This window comes from Malaclemys terrapin, chromosome 4 (assembly GCF_027887155.1).
Source record: "Malaclemys terrapin pileata isolate rMalTer1 chromosome 4, rMalTer1.hap1, whole genome shotgun sequence".
Classification (NCBI taxonomy): Eukaryota; Metazoa; Chordata; order Testudines; family Emydidae; genus Malaclemys; species Malaclemys terrapin.
In genome coordinates this window covers 127,461,110-127,479,574 of record NC_071508.1, presented here as the reverse complement: position 1 = coordinate 127,479,574, position 18,465 = coordinate 127,461,110, and positions in this window count along the sequence as shown.

Sequence of the window (18,465 nt, the reverse complement as noted above, 5' to 3'; positions counted from 1 at the left end):
ACCACTCACTGAGCTTAAAAAAATTCTGCAAACGTATGCACCTAACTAGTTATTTCCCACTACAAACCCTAAATTATGATGTTGCTTAAGAGATGCACTTGCATTTCTTAGCAGAACCAATGCGCGCATGGACAAGCACCCCCCCCCCCCACAAAAAACAACATTCCTTTCTAAGAATTCATTACATATTTCACAAAATCTCTTTATCAAAAAACTTGGTTCTCTTTCAAAATAAGGTTTTCTTACCAAAACTAGTGTAATATATATTACACTATTATATTATTATATACTATATATATGAAAAGTCATGAAATGTATGTATATATGTATTTTTACTTCTTCAGCCCCACACACAAGGCTATGAAAAATTTTCTTCTGGCAATGACATCTGTCTCCATGGCCGGTTCCTCGGGTGGCTCTGTTGGCTGCTTTGGAGTTGCCCCAGGTCTGTCATGCGGTTATGCTGCTGATGGGCTGTCATTGGTGTCTCGTCTTGCTCTTGCTGCCTGCCATGTCTTTTGATTTACCTTTTGATTCTGCGGAATTTGCATGCTTTCATCATTTAGTGGACAAAGTTCTGTGCAAATCCCTCATGGCACTTCTCTCTGTAGGCAGTAAATAAAGGGGTGTTTCCCTATGTGCATATTTCTTTGAGGTGTAAATCTAGGCTCTCTGCTGGCCTATGCCATCCAGATTTCAGAAGTTACTGCTTTAATGCGGCAGGCATGGACTGTGATTCAGGAATAAAAGTCTACAGCTTTCCTGTTTCTCAGAAATAAACTTCATTTTGTTGTTGCCCACATATATGTCTCCAATGAATGGAGCCCATACTACATAGATGGGCCTAATTCTCAAGATTTGGAGCTTATTCTGAACTTCACAGATTTCAGTGGTTATTGTTGCGCTGAGATATCTAAATCCAAATCCATCTCTAGCCCTTAAACTTCAATCAATTTACCAAATACACCACTGCACAATGAAAAGCCTCAATAAGGCAGTAATCTGGGGTTGGTGCTCATTCAAATCTTCTCCTACCTCTGTTTTCCTTAAGAAAAGAGCTATTAAAGATCTTTTACCCCCATCTGGGAAACCCTTGCTTTGAAACAATTCAAAACTCCCATCTTTTTTTCCCATTCCCATTGCACTGAAGTAACGACAGGGTTAAATTGCTAATAGAGGTTTCATGAGGTCTGCCAGAGCCCACTCTCCAACACTTACATCTGTTCAACAATTATTACAGCATTTTTGTCATAAAAAATTCAACACCCTGAGTGTCGTGCTAGCAAAACCTGAAAATTTATGCAGTGAATAGAATAGCTAATTTCTCTGAGGAAATGCAGGGGGAAAAAATACAGATTTAACTTAAATTCTCAAGTACTGTAGAGCACACATCTGACTCCTTCTTTAGGTTTTGCCACTGTGTAGCATAAGTAGAAATACCATCAACAGTAGATCAGCAGAGCTAGCAAAGTAAATTTATGCCTTCGAAGAAACAATGGTTAAAACTCAGAAGGGTACTGTACCGGGTTCGCCTCTTTATCTCTTTGCAGAATCTCATTTAAATAATACATTCTTTAGTTTAATTTCAGGATGGGGTTATTCTCTCAGTTCATATTGCTCCTATAGAATTAATGGTATCTTTCGAAATGGATAGATTAACCGCATAGATGTGAAGGAGAAGAGCTGACAGGAAAAACATGCTTTAATCTTATGAACTCTGTGTAATGTTGCTTGATGGTTTCAATGAAAAAGAATCTTGTTTCTTTTCTCCATAAGGTTAGAAATATGGATTTTATGCTAAAATTAAAGCTGTCTAGTTAGGATGCCAGTGGACTAGAACAACATGCTAGAGGCTATAGCCTTCTATTCTCAAGGGCCATAGTCTTACTTCTAGTACTGGTGAGTTTGCAGCCATAATGATAATTGCAGGCATGATGAACAGGGAGTTCTTTCACTGTCACAGGAGTAACAAATAAGACAAAAGGTTATTAGGGGTCGGGGAGGTGGAACAATTTCAAATATTAAGGTGCACAGAGTATGCTGGCTCAAGGAAGGATGAGCATTTTACATTTACTCCCTGGGGGCCATATCCTGCAGAAGCTACAAGAGCTGGGCAAATGCTGCTACAAAAAAGTATTCAAGAACAATTCATTCAGATATAAAACTACCAAGTGACTTGAAAAGTATTTACATTCACACAAGTGAGCTTGATTTTTTTTTATTCACAAGAACGTGAGAAGGATGTGAGTCTCGCAAGTGCTCATGCAAACATATGTTCAAGCAAAAGTTTACATGGGAAGGGTTTAGGTAGTCCAGTCATCCAATCAGAGGCCAGAAACAATCCCATGTGACTTAGTAAGCACTCACATACCACAGGGAGCATATATTGAATAGTTAAAGTGTACAGTTCACAAACTGCCCACAGGCTAAAATATACTGGCATAAAGTGCCTGAAGAACACTTTTAAATAACCAACAAATCTAAAAATCAAGTCACACCGTTTCAAAAGTGGCAAATGATTTGAATGCCTTAGTTTTCGTATGTCCAACTTGAGCTATCTGGGACTTGATTTCAGAGGTGCTGAGCACCTGCAACTGCCATTGACTGGGCTCCCAAAAACGCCGAACATCAAGGGCCATTTTTGAGAATTTCGGGTCACGTTACACAGATATAATTTGTGAAAAGAAAAATAAAGATTAAATGCTAGTCCTTACTGAACCACAATACCACTGAGGTGAAGAATTGAGTAGAGACTACACAATTTTGTCCTTTGAATATTAATGCACTTCCTCCAATTTTCAAATTGTCAATACGAATGAAAATGGGCATGTTATACATAAAAAAAAAAAATCACTCTGCTCCATAAATACTCAAAATAATTCTCTCCCCAAATGAATGACTGCTATAAAATGATCATTTTTATCCCCTACCATTGCAGCAAGTGGTAGAGGTGCATATGCTCTATGAATCTTAGGACCTGCAGAAATAATATTTCAATGATGCTTATCACTTGATGCAATGTACCTGTTAAAAGAACATGTCCCATATATATATTTTTCAAATAAACATTCAAATTTTTTGGTATTGTTATGTAATGTGAATTTCAAACATGCTTCCCCCAAATACTTGGTGATTCTACATCCGAATTCTAGATAACGTTAGTGCGATCTATTATAGGCCACAAAGAACAGAAGGAAAAATAACTTTTCTTCTCCTCTTTGCTTTCCTTTTCTCCTTCTCCCAGCAGTGGGGCTAGCACCCCTGGTGTATGGTTGGCCTTCACAGGACACAGATGCCAAGTGTTGGCAGATATTATTGCAGTGTCAGAATCTTTTTCCTTGTCAAGATCTCCTGGCACTTGTGTTAATGGATCTGGAGCTGCCTCTGGGTCTGTCACACTGGGCAGCAGCTGATGGGTTGTTTTCTACAGTGTCCTCCTGCATGACATCTTCCTTTAGCTTATCTTTGGTCTGAGGAATTTGTACACTATTGTTTGCTTGGAAATAAGCTTCTATACATTCTGTATTAGGGCTGTGAATTCTTCACAGATTTCCTTGCTGCCCTCAGAGCTCACATATGCACATTTTTCTTCTGTAGTAGAGCCTCTATATAACTCTGACTGTCCTGCAGTTAAATAACTTCCCCTGCAACAACAACAAAAATGGCTTGAGCTGATGTAACTATTTGTTATGAATTTGTGTCACTGCCCACCCCCTATAAAATTTTTTGATTGTTTTTGGTAAGTTAATCTTTTGCCAACTGATCCAGACTTTCTTCTATTGTATTTGTCACTTTTGAGTATTCATTGACTCGTTTGGAACACTTTTTAGCCTGTGGGTTTTCCCATGAACTGTTCACTTTCTTCGACGATTTGCCATTCGCTATTTGTGCTGCATGGACTAGTCACTTAAGTATTAGGCCCTTGAGCCTACAAAGACTTACCTGAACTCACTGGGATGACACACAGGGAATATAATTAAGCACATGTATAAATCTTTGCAGGCTTGGAGTCTTTGACTACAATCTACTATTCAGATTGTGCATTTTTTGGGATAGGGACTCATGGGCTTGATCATGCTTGTACCAATCCAGCAAAGAACTAGTAGAGAAAAAAGGCCAGATCCTCAGCTGGTGTAAATCAGCATACATCTATTTTCAGTAGAGTTATGACAGTTTACACCAGCTGAGGACTGGGTCCAAAGTATTTGGCTCCGGACTGATTAACTTTTTGTGGGCAACACTGACTCAGAGCAGAGCTCTTCATCACACTTGGTAGCTTGTATCAGAGGGGTAGCCGTGTTAGTCTGGATCTGTAAAAAGCAACAGAGTCCTGCGGCACCTTTAAGACTAACAGATGTATTGGAGCATAAGCTTTCGTGGGTGAATACCCACTTCGTCAGATGCATGTAATGGAAATTTCCAGGGGCAGGTATAAATATGCTGGCAAGAATCAGTCTGGAGATAACGAGGTTAGTTCAATCAGGGAGGGTGAGGTCCTCTGCTAGTAGTTGAAGTGTGAACACCAAGGGAGGAGAAACTGCTTCTGTAGTTGGCCGGCCATTCACAGGCTTTGTTTAATCCTGATCTGATGGTGTCAAATTTGCAAATGAACTGAAGCTCAGCAGTTTCTCTTTGGAGTCTGGTCCTGAAGTTTTTTTGCTGTAAGATGGCTACCTTTACATTTGCTATTGTGTGGCCAGGGAGGTTGACGTGTTCTCCTACAGGTTTTGTATATTGCCATTCCTGATATCTGACTTGTGTCCATTTATCCTTTTACGTAGTGACTGTCCAGTTTGGCCAATGTACATAGCAGAGGGGCACTGCTGGCACATGATGGCATATATAACATTGGTGGACCTGCAGGTGAATGAACCGGTGATGTTGTAGCTGATCTGGTTAGGTCCTGTGATGGTGTTGCTGGTGTAGATATATGTGGGCAGAGTTGGCATCAAGGTTTGTTGCATGGATTGGTTCCTGAGTTAGAGTTGTTATGGTGCGGTGTGTGGTTGCTGGTGAGAATATGCTTAAGGTTGGCAGGTTGTCTGTGGGCGAGGACTGGCCTGCCTCCCAAGGTCTTAGAAAGTGAGGGATCATTGTCCAGGATGGGTTGTAGATCACTGATGATGTGTTGGAGAGGTTTAAGCTGAGGACTGTAGGTGATGGACTTGGTAGCTTGTGTACATGACCCGCACAGGCTCCATTTGCCCTTTCATTTGTAAAATCATTCTCTCACCCCCCCCCCAATAAACCCGAGCTAACTTTTACATTTTTAAACAATCTTGTAATATTTTGAATGCACAAAATATGTTTGGTATAGAGGAAACCGGTGATGATTAGGATGAGTCAGTGCACGGCAAAGCATCCTGATTTGGCTACACCAGCATCCAAAAGCTGCTCCATGCAGACCAGATGCAGTAATCCACCTTTCCAAATGCACACTGATGGAAATGTTTAGTCCTATGGCTTTTTGGGTTAATCAGATTTTAAACTCAACGCACAAAGGGAAAAAACGGGGGTCAAGGAAATGTTGAGGTTCATACAGCAATGCCATTTTCTATTACATAGCTCGAAACACAAACAGAATTCGTAAATCGCAGCATGTAACACGACATGAAATTCTGAGGGGCAGATGCATTCCTGCACTTAGAGGCAGCTTGAGGCTTCTCTACTCACAGGCTCCTGTGAGCCCATTAGGCCCCTGGCACAAGCTAGAGTAGCACTGTGGGCTGCCCTAAGTTGCACTACTACATCAATGGTCTCGATGGACCATTGCAGGGATAAAGAATCTAGGATAATAGGCCTGTCTCAGTCATTCCCTATTTTGCCCAGGATCTGCTCCCTCACTTCTCTGTGCCACTCCCTCACACTCCTGCTCAGAGGCTGTGCAGAGTAAGCTTTGCAGCTGGAGTACAGGCTCCCTGTTCTGGTGCTGCTCACCTGAGAGCTGTAGAGCAATGCTGAATCAGGCCCTCACAGACTGTGGACCTGATTCTCCTCTCATGTATCCAATCATAAAACAGGAGCAACTCCAGTGATGCCAATGGGTTTATATCTAAATAAAACAGGTGTAATTGAGAGGAAATCATGCCCACTGTATCTCTTAAAGACAAGAAGCCAAGTAACCACATTAAAGGCTGGAATCACACTGATTGAATGATCACATGTTACATTTGAAATTTTCCTCAAACTCTTATTGCTAAAGCAGAGCAATTTTTTTTTATAAATGTCATCAAATAGTGTTAATTGAGAATCTTATTTCTACGCCCTTGAGGAGAGAGGCAGCATCTTCCTCTGCCTTTGGATAGCACCTTGTGCATTTGGATGCCGCTGCAACCCAGGTAAATAATACATCTGTTCAAAACTAGAAAGTCAGTATTCTGTACTGGAAAGAAGCCAGGTCACCTGAGGAACAGCAAGAGGTGTTAGGTGAGGAGACTCTACTCTCTCTAGAGGGAAGAAAGAACAGCCAAAAGCCTTCTGTTACCATTATGAAGTGTCCGAAGGGCTGAAGATGGAAAATAAAAGCTCTCTTCTCATTATTCTGGTATCTCTGGAAGGGGAAGATGAGACCTGTAACAGCCTTCTCCTCATGAGTCAATTGGCTCCAGAGTAGGGGAAGACAGCATGATGAGACACCACTAAATTTCCACAAGAATCTGCTATAGGCAAGCCATGTGCTCAGAGCAAAGCCCAGAAGTTGCTTCCCCATATGAACTTAGAAAGGGCCAGCAGGATGCCAACAACTCTCTAGGTTGTTCTGCTTCAGAGAACAATCTGCTTTCCTTATCAAGGGGCAGAGGAAATGGGCCACCAGGAATCTCTACCCAAAGAAAGGCAAGTCTCAGAAGAGGGTAAAAACAGAACACTAGCAACACCCTCCTGTGTGACATTATGATTCTGCTGCCCCTGAAGTGGGGTGTAACTTTCTTCTGTGACCTCTGATGTAGGAGCAGGGAGGATGCATACCCACCAATAGCTTCCCCAAGAGTCTGTCTCCAAAGGCTGAAGGTATGGCAGATGCTGGAAGCCTTGTCCCACTCTATGATAGGTTGTCTTAGGCAGGAACTGGACCACCATCTGCCTTTTGCTTACATAGGACAAGGAAGTAGGTCAACAGCATCTTCCTCTCTCCCACTCTTCTGCCATTCCTTGAAAGAGGAAGGAAGGCAGGCTGCCAAAGAAGTGAGACCTCAGCAGTCTCCCTTCATGAAGATCTGTGGCGCAGCAAAGACTTGCAACAGGTCACACTCCCTCATGTTCACAGTAGTTTTTTATTTCTATTGTCTCTTCAAATCAGGACTAATTGAGCCTGACACTTGGTTAGACCACGGTTGACCCCCAATTTACACCCATGAAAGTGGCAAAAGAAACAAGCCGATTGTCTGTTTTAAGTAATCTCGCTTCATACTGATGAGTCAATACAGGGGCACAGTTATCTGTTATTCTCCCAGAGTATGGCTCTGTTTCAAAAACCCAAAATAGCAAAGTCTGCTGCATTGACAAGCAGAAGACCCAGATTAGAGAATTCAGACATCAGTCTATCACAAGCCCATCAAAACCATGTATACTATGCAAATGCTGATAGGAGAGATGGACCAGCTGACTGAAACAATATAGCAATACAATATGTTTGCTTTTAAAAAGTTAGATAATTAAGGTAGCAATCATAATTATTCCCCCTTATGAGGTTCTTTAGTTTTACTATGTTTATGGCTGGGGGACTATTTTTTAAAGAAAGAATTAGAAAACAGCCATGATTCATGACAAAGGTCAATTTTTAAACACATATAGTTGAATTATAATTAGTTGTGATTTCTAGTTACTATCTAAATGTAGGGTCTACCCCCCAGGAGATCATTCTGTTCTGCTACTGAGTTTTAGAACTAAGCATCTGAGGCAAATGAATGCATACAAGAGATAAAAATAATAGTCGAAATAACCTATTATCTTTGAAAGCTGGTTTTAGTGTTATTTTTAATTCCAAGCACAAACAGAAATTCATAGGTGAATGCTGCCTCAGTTGGTTTCACTTTATAAAATGGTCATCAAGTCCATATCAAACATGTGTGTTTTGGAGTTAAATCCTCTAAAACAATGAGACGAAATAAGTAATCATTTGATAGAAGTACTTATAATGAATTAGATTTGAAAATGTTGGAAAGTCATTCAAGGAAAATCCTTCTTTTACCTTACACTGAAAACATATCATTAGCCTTAATTTAAATCAAGGTGAGGGGGAGAAGGGGGAAACAGACATTGCAGGAAATTCTTGAGTGACTATTGTTTAATCCCATTTAGGGACACTTTGAACAATGACATATATATAATGAGATATTTAAAATTCTTTGGTCAATCTCTAGCTAAAGGCTTTTACTGTGGAAAGAATGAGTAATTCAATATGGACTACACAGCCTTTCACATGCTTTTATTCTTGATTTGTTGGACATGTGTAACATAAATTTTGAAACCAATCTATTAATGACTTAAATTGGAAACTGGTTTCCTTTGCTTTACATACAGCATTTCAGTAACAAGCATAATAACAGGTAGATCAATAGATCCTATTTGGTGCAGTATGTTAACATTAGTCCTGTGTCTCTATTATTGAATATTGTGTCAACAAATTTCTGTTTCAAGGAGGATGGCAAAAATATTTTTCCAGTGTCAAGGTTATTTAACCACATGAAATGGTAGAAATTTTTGTATATGTGTTTCGTTTCATACTAACCTTCTCCCTCCTCCCCCATTTAAATAACCCATGTTTTGATCAAATCAGTGGGTAAAAATATTTTTGCATCAAATCTGTCTGCTGTCAACTCAGATTATGTTCTTTAAAATGGACAGTGGTTCTGGGAAGAAAATCAAATTTTTTTCTCTCAGTGAGAGAAACATAAGGAAGGAGAAGGGCACTAATATAAACACAAATTTAAAAAGAGAGAGAGAGAGAGAGACAGAGAGAGAAAGACATAGAGAGCACAAATGACTGAGTTTACCATTTGAAGAAGAAATTTAGCTAGGGAATTATTTCCAACCTATAGTTCTCAAACACAGCATGAAAAGACAGAAAAATGAAATTTTAGTCATTAGAATTTGACAGCTCCCAGTCATAATATGCTGACATGTGTAACGGGAATTAAGGGGTTCTGCAGGCAGAATGAGCATTAATAATTTTTTAGGCAAATCATTTCTTTTAGCTCCATGAATCTACTATGTTGGAGGATCTCTGGACACTTACAAATGACAGGTATAGCACAGCTGTTCTGTGCTTTGTATTCTTTGTTAAATAGATTTAATCTAGGGGCATTAATTATTGTTTGACTGGAACAAATTTTCTATGTCACAAGTATGTAAGGGCTCTGTCCAGGAAGGCACAAGAAATGAAACATGGGTGCAGTCAAAATAGATCCAGTAGGCTCTTTGGCCCCTCACCAGTGAAGCACAACTTTGGCTCATTACCACAAAACCATGAACACTTTGGGGGCTCCACAGATTAAATGTTTCTTGCTTGACTAATGACCTTCAGTTTCTATACAAGATCGAGCTGTTTCTCCACTCATGATCCTATTTGGAAATTGGTCCAGATGGAATGCATCAAGCCCACAGAACCTGATAATACCCAGACAAAACTAATGTTAAACAAAGGGAGTGAGGGATTTGTTCCTGGGGGTCAAAAGGGATGAAGTCGATGTAAACGGGCTGTAGGTGTAGGAAAGGGACTCCAATGTCAGGAGGTTGAAGGACAGAATCCTGTGCAACAAGCTGCAGCATATGGTGCGAGCTGAGCCACAGTGGCTGCTGCTGCTGGGTGTGTGAGGAGATGTGACCTGCTTCTCACCAGCTGAGGTATTTACCTTCTATTCCTTTGTCATGGAGTCCCCGGGCGATGCTCTGGAACTGCTCCCCACAAAGCCAGTCAGGACTTTGGGGAGCCTCCTCGGTCTCGGAGCAGACCGTCTTCAGGGCAGGAAGCTCACACGTCTTCACCTCCTGGGTCTGACCTTGGAGCATTCAGCATATGCCTCTCCATGCGCTTCCCACAGCAAGTCCGCCCAGGCGTGGTCCTGGGGAAGCCAGAGGTCCTGCACGCACCCCCACTTTGCAGTCAGACGTGACTCTTAACCAGCCAGTAAAACAGAGGTTTATTAGATGACAGGAACACGGTCTAATACAGAGCTTGTAGGTACAGCGGCGAACGGGACCCCTCCGCCGGGTCCATTCTGGGGTCCAGCAAGCCAGACACCCCCGTTTGCACTCCCTTCCCCGTTCCCAGCTAGCACTCAACTGAAACCCCCCTGCAACTCCTCCTCTCTGGCCTTTGTCTCTTTCCCAGGCCAGGAGGTCACCTGATCTCTTTATTCACCTTTAGCTATTTCCTTGCAGGGGGGAAGGGCCGGGTCATTTGTTGCCAGGGAGACACAGTGTCCTGATTTACGCACACTGGCCTTTATCCCACCGCCTAGAAACTTAAGAAATGCATAGGGGAAACTGAGGCACCCACACAGTAGTCAGAGGAAACATTAAGAACAGTCCCACTTCGTCACATCCTTGCTGTGCATAAACCCATTAGCAGGCACCCTTCCCCCCCTCTGCACTGCAGCCCAGAACCACAGTCAAGCTCTGCTCTGCTGGGCACTGAGGTGTGTGAAATCCCTCTGTGTGAATTCTCCCCTGCTTGGTCTATGGCAGCATCATTTCCACTGTATCTGGGCCTTTCAAATTCACATTAGGCCACTCAGGGTTTGCCTCCACTACAGGGAGCCCTATTGCAACAGATCAGTTACAGAGAGAAACAAAGAGGATCCCAGCACACTGCATACAGTACATTTCTCCAATAGGATCGTTGGCTTTTTATGAGCTCTAGATCAAACAGCTTGTTTCCAGGAGACATAACTATATAACATACAGGTCAGGACCATTAAGCAACAGGGGATGCATTTCTTTGGCACTTATCTGCCACTATGGTACAAACAATTGGGATGATTATCTGACTCAACAAACAGCTGCTAAGATTCCCCTTTGTCTTTCCCTTCCAAGCAGACAACACAACACACCTTGTCTATGCCCTCTACAAATGCACTGGTTCAACAATGTCCTCATCCAATGCACAACTGGCTCTTAGAGTGACACCACATAATAGCACTATGCTGCAATATCTTCTTTGTGTATTCCTACAGAGGGAGTGAAATTCATGTTGGTTCAGAGGGCCTGCATCAATCTGAGATTTAAATGATCCATAGACCTTGTGATGGCCTTCTGCCTAGGGTGAATTGTACCCTGAGTGTTTCACAATAGTAAGAGATAGGCAATGGGCATGCAATATTGTCACCAGTCTCTTTGGTACAGCATGTTATTTGTCAGTGGCTTCAGGAGATCTGTTCTGTCACTTCAGAGACCCAGTCATGCCACCACCACCACCTAGTAACAACTTTTCCTCTTTACTTTCTGCTAAGTGCTCAGCTCTATTGACTGTAAGCAAGTCACCTTGTGCAATATATGAAAACTGCAGAGGGAAAAGACAGAATGGTTTGAAGAAACGAATGATGGGTGAACCTCCAAACCTGAATTTGGCTAGTCTTCCTCCAACCCAAAAATACCTGCAAGCTTAGCTGAAGCTTATCAAATGTTCTGAGGTTCTCTCTCTCCATTTCCTCCTCTTCTGTGTGGCATCCTTCTTCCTTCCCTGACCTCATCCTTTCCTTCCTTCCATTTGCATTCTACATCCTACTCCCCTTCTTCCTTCTCTCAGAGGACAATCTGCTTTTTGGCTAATCTACTCTACATGGACCTGATGAAACCCTCCATTTCCTTCTGAAACTTCTCTTTCCCACAGACCCAGTCACCAGTTCTGTTCTGCCTCTAGAAGCCCTACCTTTGCTGATATTTTGACTCTCTTGCAAGGTCTCTGCCAAGCCCTCTCTGACAGCTCTCATAAAACCTTACAGTGCTCTAAGATATCCCTGCCTCAAAAGGTATGCAATGTCCTGGGATACCAACAGTGGGGAGAGAAAGAAATTATAGTTATGGTGCCTGCATGAGGCGACATCACAGACCATGAAGCAATGTGAGGTCATGTTTACCCTTTGGGTGCTACAACGGCACATCTGAAGCATTGCAACTATGCCACTGTAGTACCATAGTTTACATGCTTCCTACATTGACAGAAGGGGTTTTTCCATCACTGCAGAAACTCTACCTCTGAGCGGTGGTAACACTGGGGGTTAGGTCACTTAAACTATGACGCCCAGGTGTGTGAATTTGTCACACCCCTGAGTAACGTAGCTAGGTTGATCTCAATTTTAAGTGTAGACCAGGCCTTAGTTTCCAATGCTAGAGACTGGTCCATAGTTTCAGGAGGTCCACGACAACAAACAGATTCCACTAGTGGCAAGAGACACCTCTCCCAGATTCCTTCATGACACTGCATTGCCTTCTCACACTCATCTCGTCTCCTAGCAGTACACTTTATTTCCTCCTGCCTGCAAATGGCATTTACCAGTCAGTTAAGGTAGCTAGAGATGGCATAGGTATCCAAATGTGGGTAGGAAGCCATATTGTAAGAGCTATAATATAAATACTTTTTTTTATAAAGTTTGGTACAGACCTTTTCCAGTAAATGTGTTTTTCAGCCTTAAAACAGTAAATGTGTTTTTTCAGAGCAGAGCCTTAAAATAGCCAAGAACATAGAGCTAAGAACAGGTTTAAGAAACCTGAAGGGTGAGAGATGGAGTCGCAGCAGACATCTTGGCAACACAGATCTCCACAAGCGCGATGCCAAGATTAAAAACGACAACAAAAAGGAGGGGATATCTTTGGCTGTCTCCTGTTCTCATATCTCAAAAAAATGGGCTCAGCTATAACTGTTGGATTCTGGTAGTGATTTAATGGTAAATGAGAGAAACAGCATGCCCCAGATGCAAGGGAATTTTCGAAGTGAGGTTAGATGCACATTCAACACCTTTTAGTTGATATTTATCAGCAAGGCCCAATGATCTACCAACTTTTCAGTGACTAAGTAACAGGGCCTTCTGTTCCTGTCACATTTTGAGGTGCACCCCAAACCAGTAAGGGGTTGTGTCACTGCTTGTCCTGCAACACTGTTTGCCTTAATATGTTCTGCTGCTGTAGCTTCCTGTTTGTACACTCTCAGCCAGCATACAAGCATGCACTGAGAGTCTGTGTGCTGAGCACTCCTGGCTTAGCAACCCTGACTCAAACAGCCTCCTTGTTACACCGCAGCCACACTCTGGTCTCCACCAACCTGGATTACTACTACCCAAGAGACCCCAACTCCCAGTCCCAAATTTCCACCAAACCCTCTGCCCTGAAATGTCCAGTCCTTTCCTGAAACATCCGGAGGAGAAATAAGATCCGTTGAAGAGACAAAAGCACAGCATATCATTTTAACTCCTGTTAACAATCCCTTCTTTTTTTCTTTTTGTTTTTGTTAACAAAAAGACATAGGTTAAGTGATACCAAGTAGAAGGGATTGAAGGTAGAATGGGTTACAAATGAACAACAGTAAAAATATGCTTTTTGGTAGCTGAGACTTAACAAGCTATAGAAGGGGTGGCCAAACTGTGGCTTGCGAGCCACAAGCGGCTCTTTTACAGTTAAAGTGCGGCTCGTGGAGCCCCTCATACTCCCCCATTCTCGGCCTAGCAAACTGGTGGGGAGCTCAGGGCTACTGCCCTGTGACAGGGTGGGGAGATTAGGGGCTTCTGCACAGCAGGGGACGGGGAGAGAGGTCTAAGGGTTTCAACTCTGCGGGAGGTGCCTGCAGGGGCTCAGTGCTTCAGCCCCGTGGGGCATACCTGCTGGCACTGAAGTCCCGAACCCCAGCAGATGCCTCCTGTGGGGCTGAAGCCCTGAGGCTCCCCTCCCTGTGGTGTAGAAGACCCTAGACCCATCATCCCACTGCAGGGCTGAAGCTCCAAGCCCCAGCAGGCACGCCCAGCTCTCGAACTTCTGAAAATTAGCACATGCAGCTCGCAGGGTCAGTAAGTTTGGCCACCCCTGAGCTATAGCCTAGGTTTAAGGTAAATTTCTCACCAACCTTTAGTTCCCAGAAATTTCAACCGCCTTGGTTAAAGGACCCATCTTTCTCAGCTTGCAAGAGCTCTGGGCCCTTATATCTGTCTAGTGATGATGTCAAGATGGCTTCTTCACTCTCTTTATAACTTTCCAAACTCAGTTTTGTCCCCAGACTCAGGACAACTTCATGCTGTTTTTTCCTTCTTGTAGACTTCCCATCCCCTTGTCAATTCATATGTAAAATGGGACTTCCATAATTTTTAGTTACACATTGCTTAATTTCACTGGAGATGGGTAGATGGCTCCCTTCCCTCCTGTCTGGGGGAAAACCTGTTTCTCCCTGTGTTTGGTCACAGAATTTAAAGCATAATATAATTAAGTATCCATAATTCCTCATATACTGTTAATACACACATTTCGCAATGAAATTAATCACCTGTATGTCATTAGCTTTCATAAAAGACCTTGGCACACTTTTATAATACAATGATATGGTGTATAATCAATTTATTTATTTGCTTCTCAATTGAGGTTAAGACCTCCTCAAGAGGTTCTCCCCTTCCATTCGCTAGCTTGAGGCTTTGTTCAGCTTTTATGTAAATGTGCCTTCATTATCTGTGCCTGACAACTAGACTGGTCAGGCAAACAAATGCACGTTCCTTTATCTAAGGCAAACTGTGCTTACGCATGGTTTGTCTAACACATTAAGAACATAATTCTAGCACATTCATAACTCTTTGTATGCTCATCACTCAAGAATATTAACGATCAGTGAGTTGTTAGTTCTCCAGTTACATATGACATGCCATCTTTTGGGTATATATCATGACTACAGTGTTTTAGGTGTAGTGAGTACATTAGGTCTGACCAGAGTTGCTGACACAGAGTAAGGAGCCATCAATGGGCCTCTGTGTCACTGCCTCATCCTGCCAATTAGTGTGAGAACACTACATAAAAGTTGCTGAATTTCTGCTGACTCACTGTAGCAGCTGCGGTTTATTACCTCCACTATGGACAAAAGGAAGGTAAAAGTAACAGAGTGATGATTTTGTAAGCTAGCTGAAGGGTCTGTGTGTTCAGATGAGGCTGGAGAAGGAACAGAGCCCCTCCATGGGGTTCCTTAGTTCCTATGTATAAAAAGGCTGAACAATAATATTATGTAACCTTCATAAAATGGGTTACCAACTGGATGAGAAATAATTTCAGGAAGTCATATTTTTTGTAATAACATTTCTCCACTGTCTGTCCAGAGTTCTGTCTAATCTAATCTATATAGTATACCCATCACCTTGGAATCGAATTACCATTTTTCATCATATCTAGTTAATCCACCTTTGAAAATTCAAAACACAGGTCAGAGGAAGATTACAGCCCTGTGAAATAAAAACAAAAGTAAAACAAAAAACCCACACCCTTGAATCTATGCAGTCAACTACTAAGCAAAAGTTAAAATGTTCATTGAACTCCACAGATCTTTTGTCCTTCCAAAGGAGGAAGTGAGAAAGAAAAGTTTCCATGGCCCAGATATGTCTTTATTAAATCACTTAGTTAAGGTGTGGATGCCTGAGTCATAAACTTTCACACTACAGATGGCTGTGTATCTTTCATAGTGAACCTAGCTCTAAAAGATCTGTGATGTTTTTATGTTATATGTTAGCTAAAGATGCATATTATAAAAAAACACATAGGGCTTGATTCTCCATGTGTACTGTTGCTCTGGACAAGAGAAAATCATTTCTAACATTCACTTAAGAGACCAGTTTCCACATTTTTTAATCTAATCTTTAATGCAATATTTATTCCATATGGATTGTTATCAATTGGAATCCCTTTTATGATTAAAAATGTGTATCAAAATTATTGTGTATGCTACACAAGTTCTTCAATTTAATCATTTTACATCCCCTTTAAATGTTATTCTGTTTTGACATAAAACATTCAATGAGAGGACAAAGAGCAAAATTTTAATAGATTGTCACCTAATCTGACGTCACTTTGAACGATCTACAAACATCTGATGCTAACACATACCTTCATTTATTCTTATGCGTTTAAAAACAATCAAAAGTTTTAAATAAATGTTAATTTTTTGGATAATTTGGTGATGTAAAAATACTTGGTGACTGATCTGAACCATTTTTTATGGAACATCCCCTGAAGATAAGGCCTCACAACATAAAAGCTGACAACTTTAACTATAGTGAGTCGACCACCAATGCTATAATAGCTTTAAGAGCTACAGTAAAACTCCTATTTACATTTTGAGTGCAAGCACATTCCCTAAACACATTCATTTCTGAATCAGATAAAAGAGCATGAAGTGACGCCCGTTTGACTGACAGATAGTTATGTGGCAATGGGCTGAGGTACAATCGCTAAGAAGGATCAATAGCTAAAACTAGCATTAACACTTCATTTATTTGAACAAAGAACATTTTCTTTAACCAGGTGAACATTTTTATACAAGCACAAATTGTTCTCTAAGGCAATTATGACTGACTGTATGTTTAAAGAAAAACAAAGATAATTTATAGGCAAGGATTTTCTATAGTACACCTATCAAGCTAGAGCCTCTCCCGTGGGCAACAGCAACTTCACACAAACTTGTAATTACCAGAAGTAGTTGTAGAAGACAAAATTGTTGTAATTATTAAAATGGGGTACAATGATTTCCAGCAGGAGTAAACGGATGCTGCTCCATAAGGAACGAGGCGGACTTTGCACGACTGGGGATCTGATCTCATATTTTTACATATCTAAGCAAGTATAGGCTATTGAGTCTCTTCGTGAGATGTAACAGCATATCAGGTTGGATCACAGACAAATCCACACATTCTTATTTATGCCTTAGAACAGGGCTGACTAAACATGTCGATCCAAAAGATAAAAAGTCCTAAGGGTCATGGAAGGACTACTTTCTATGGACCGAGGGAGGGACAGAAATGGCAAAAACAGGAAGTAGAAGGCAGAAAGAAAAACGGTGGAAAGACAACAAGAATTGTCCAATACCTCCTGTCTCTGTGAATATAAGCCATGTCTATACAAACAAATTGTTCCATCAATCTTTTATCATAGTCTCTAGAATTTTACATAGAACTAGTTATTGGCCTAATGCCTAACAGATCTATGGTGTGCTCTCACACCTTTTCATGTTGTGGTAACAATCAGATTGTCTTGTACTACATGCACAACACTAGAAGTAGTGGATGTCTAAGCTGGTTTGCCAGATCCTCACTGAGACCACTTCATATTCCAGGATGCAAACTATCCAAGCCTGGTATTTTTTTCAAGGTTTAGGTATTATTTTCAGAAAACAATGCTCAGTCATACTCATTGTCATCCCCTATGGTACCTATATGTGGCACCTGCAACACATATAAACAGGGCTGGCTCCAGGGTTTTGGCCGCCCCAAGCAGCCAAAAAAAAAGCTGCGATCGCGATCTGCGGCGGCAATTCGGCGGGAGGTCCTTTGCTCCCAGCGGGAGTGAGGGACCGTCCGCCGAATTGCCGCCGAATACCTGGACATGCCGCCCCTCTCCGGAGCGGCCGCCCCAAGCACCTGCTTGCCAGGCTGGTGCCTGGAGCCGGCCCTGCATATAAACATTGAAAAATACTCTGTTAAAAGAACTTTAAAGTTGCAAACTCAAGAACTCAAAAGTTAGGACAATGCCAGAATTAAGGTTACCCATGCTAACTTAAACACTAAAAAGAACAGAAAATTCATTGTGTGGAACCATATTGACCTGCCATCCCCACCTCCAAGTCAGCAGCAGGGTTTGGATCACAGCACAGTCCTCTGCCACTCAAGCTTACGGAGCTAGTACCATAGTAGGCTTTTATCTTCTATGTGGACCTGCTATTACAGGAGAGAGACTTTGCCAGTGGATTTTCAAAGCTATTTGCTAGACAGCAAAAGAATGCCGGGACTCACGTTCCATTCCAGGTCCTGAAGAGGAGTGTGGTCTAGTGGTTACAGGCCCTTTGCCCCTCTCCCCTCCTTCCCAGCATCTCATTCTTCCATTCTGCTCCTATCTCCCTTCTCCCCAGCTCCTGCTCCTGTTAAAGCATTTAATAACCTGTGCAGAAATTAAATAAGATCCTTATCACCACACTATAATCCCTACTACTGCTCAGTGGTTTTTGATCTCTAAAGCCCCAATATTTTTTTTCAGACTCAGTGCTAAGTTTAGTAGCATCTCCACACTTATTGGCACCCCGACTAGCTGTAACAAAGTTTTCTCACACAAGGAAGCGCTGGTCTGCTTTGCTGGTAACTCACCCTGTTACTACTCTCATAGTAATTACCATCTCTGTTTTAACTGCCCTTTTAATTTCAGACCATAGGTCCAGCTGATGGTTTGTAGTGAACGTTCCCCAGCAAGTACCTAATCACTCCTATCCATGCACAAGTAGGATTTCTGAGAGAGTCACCC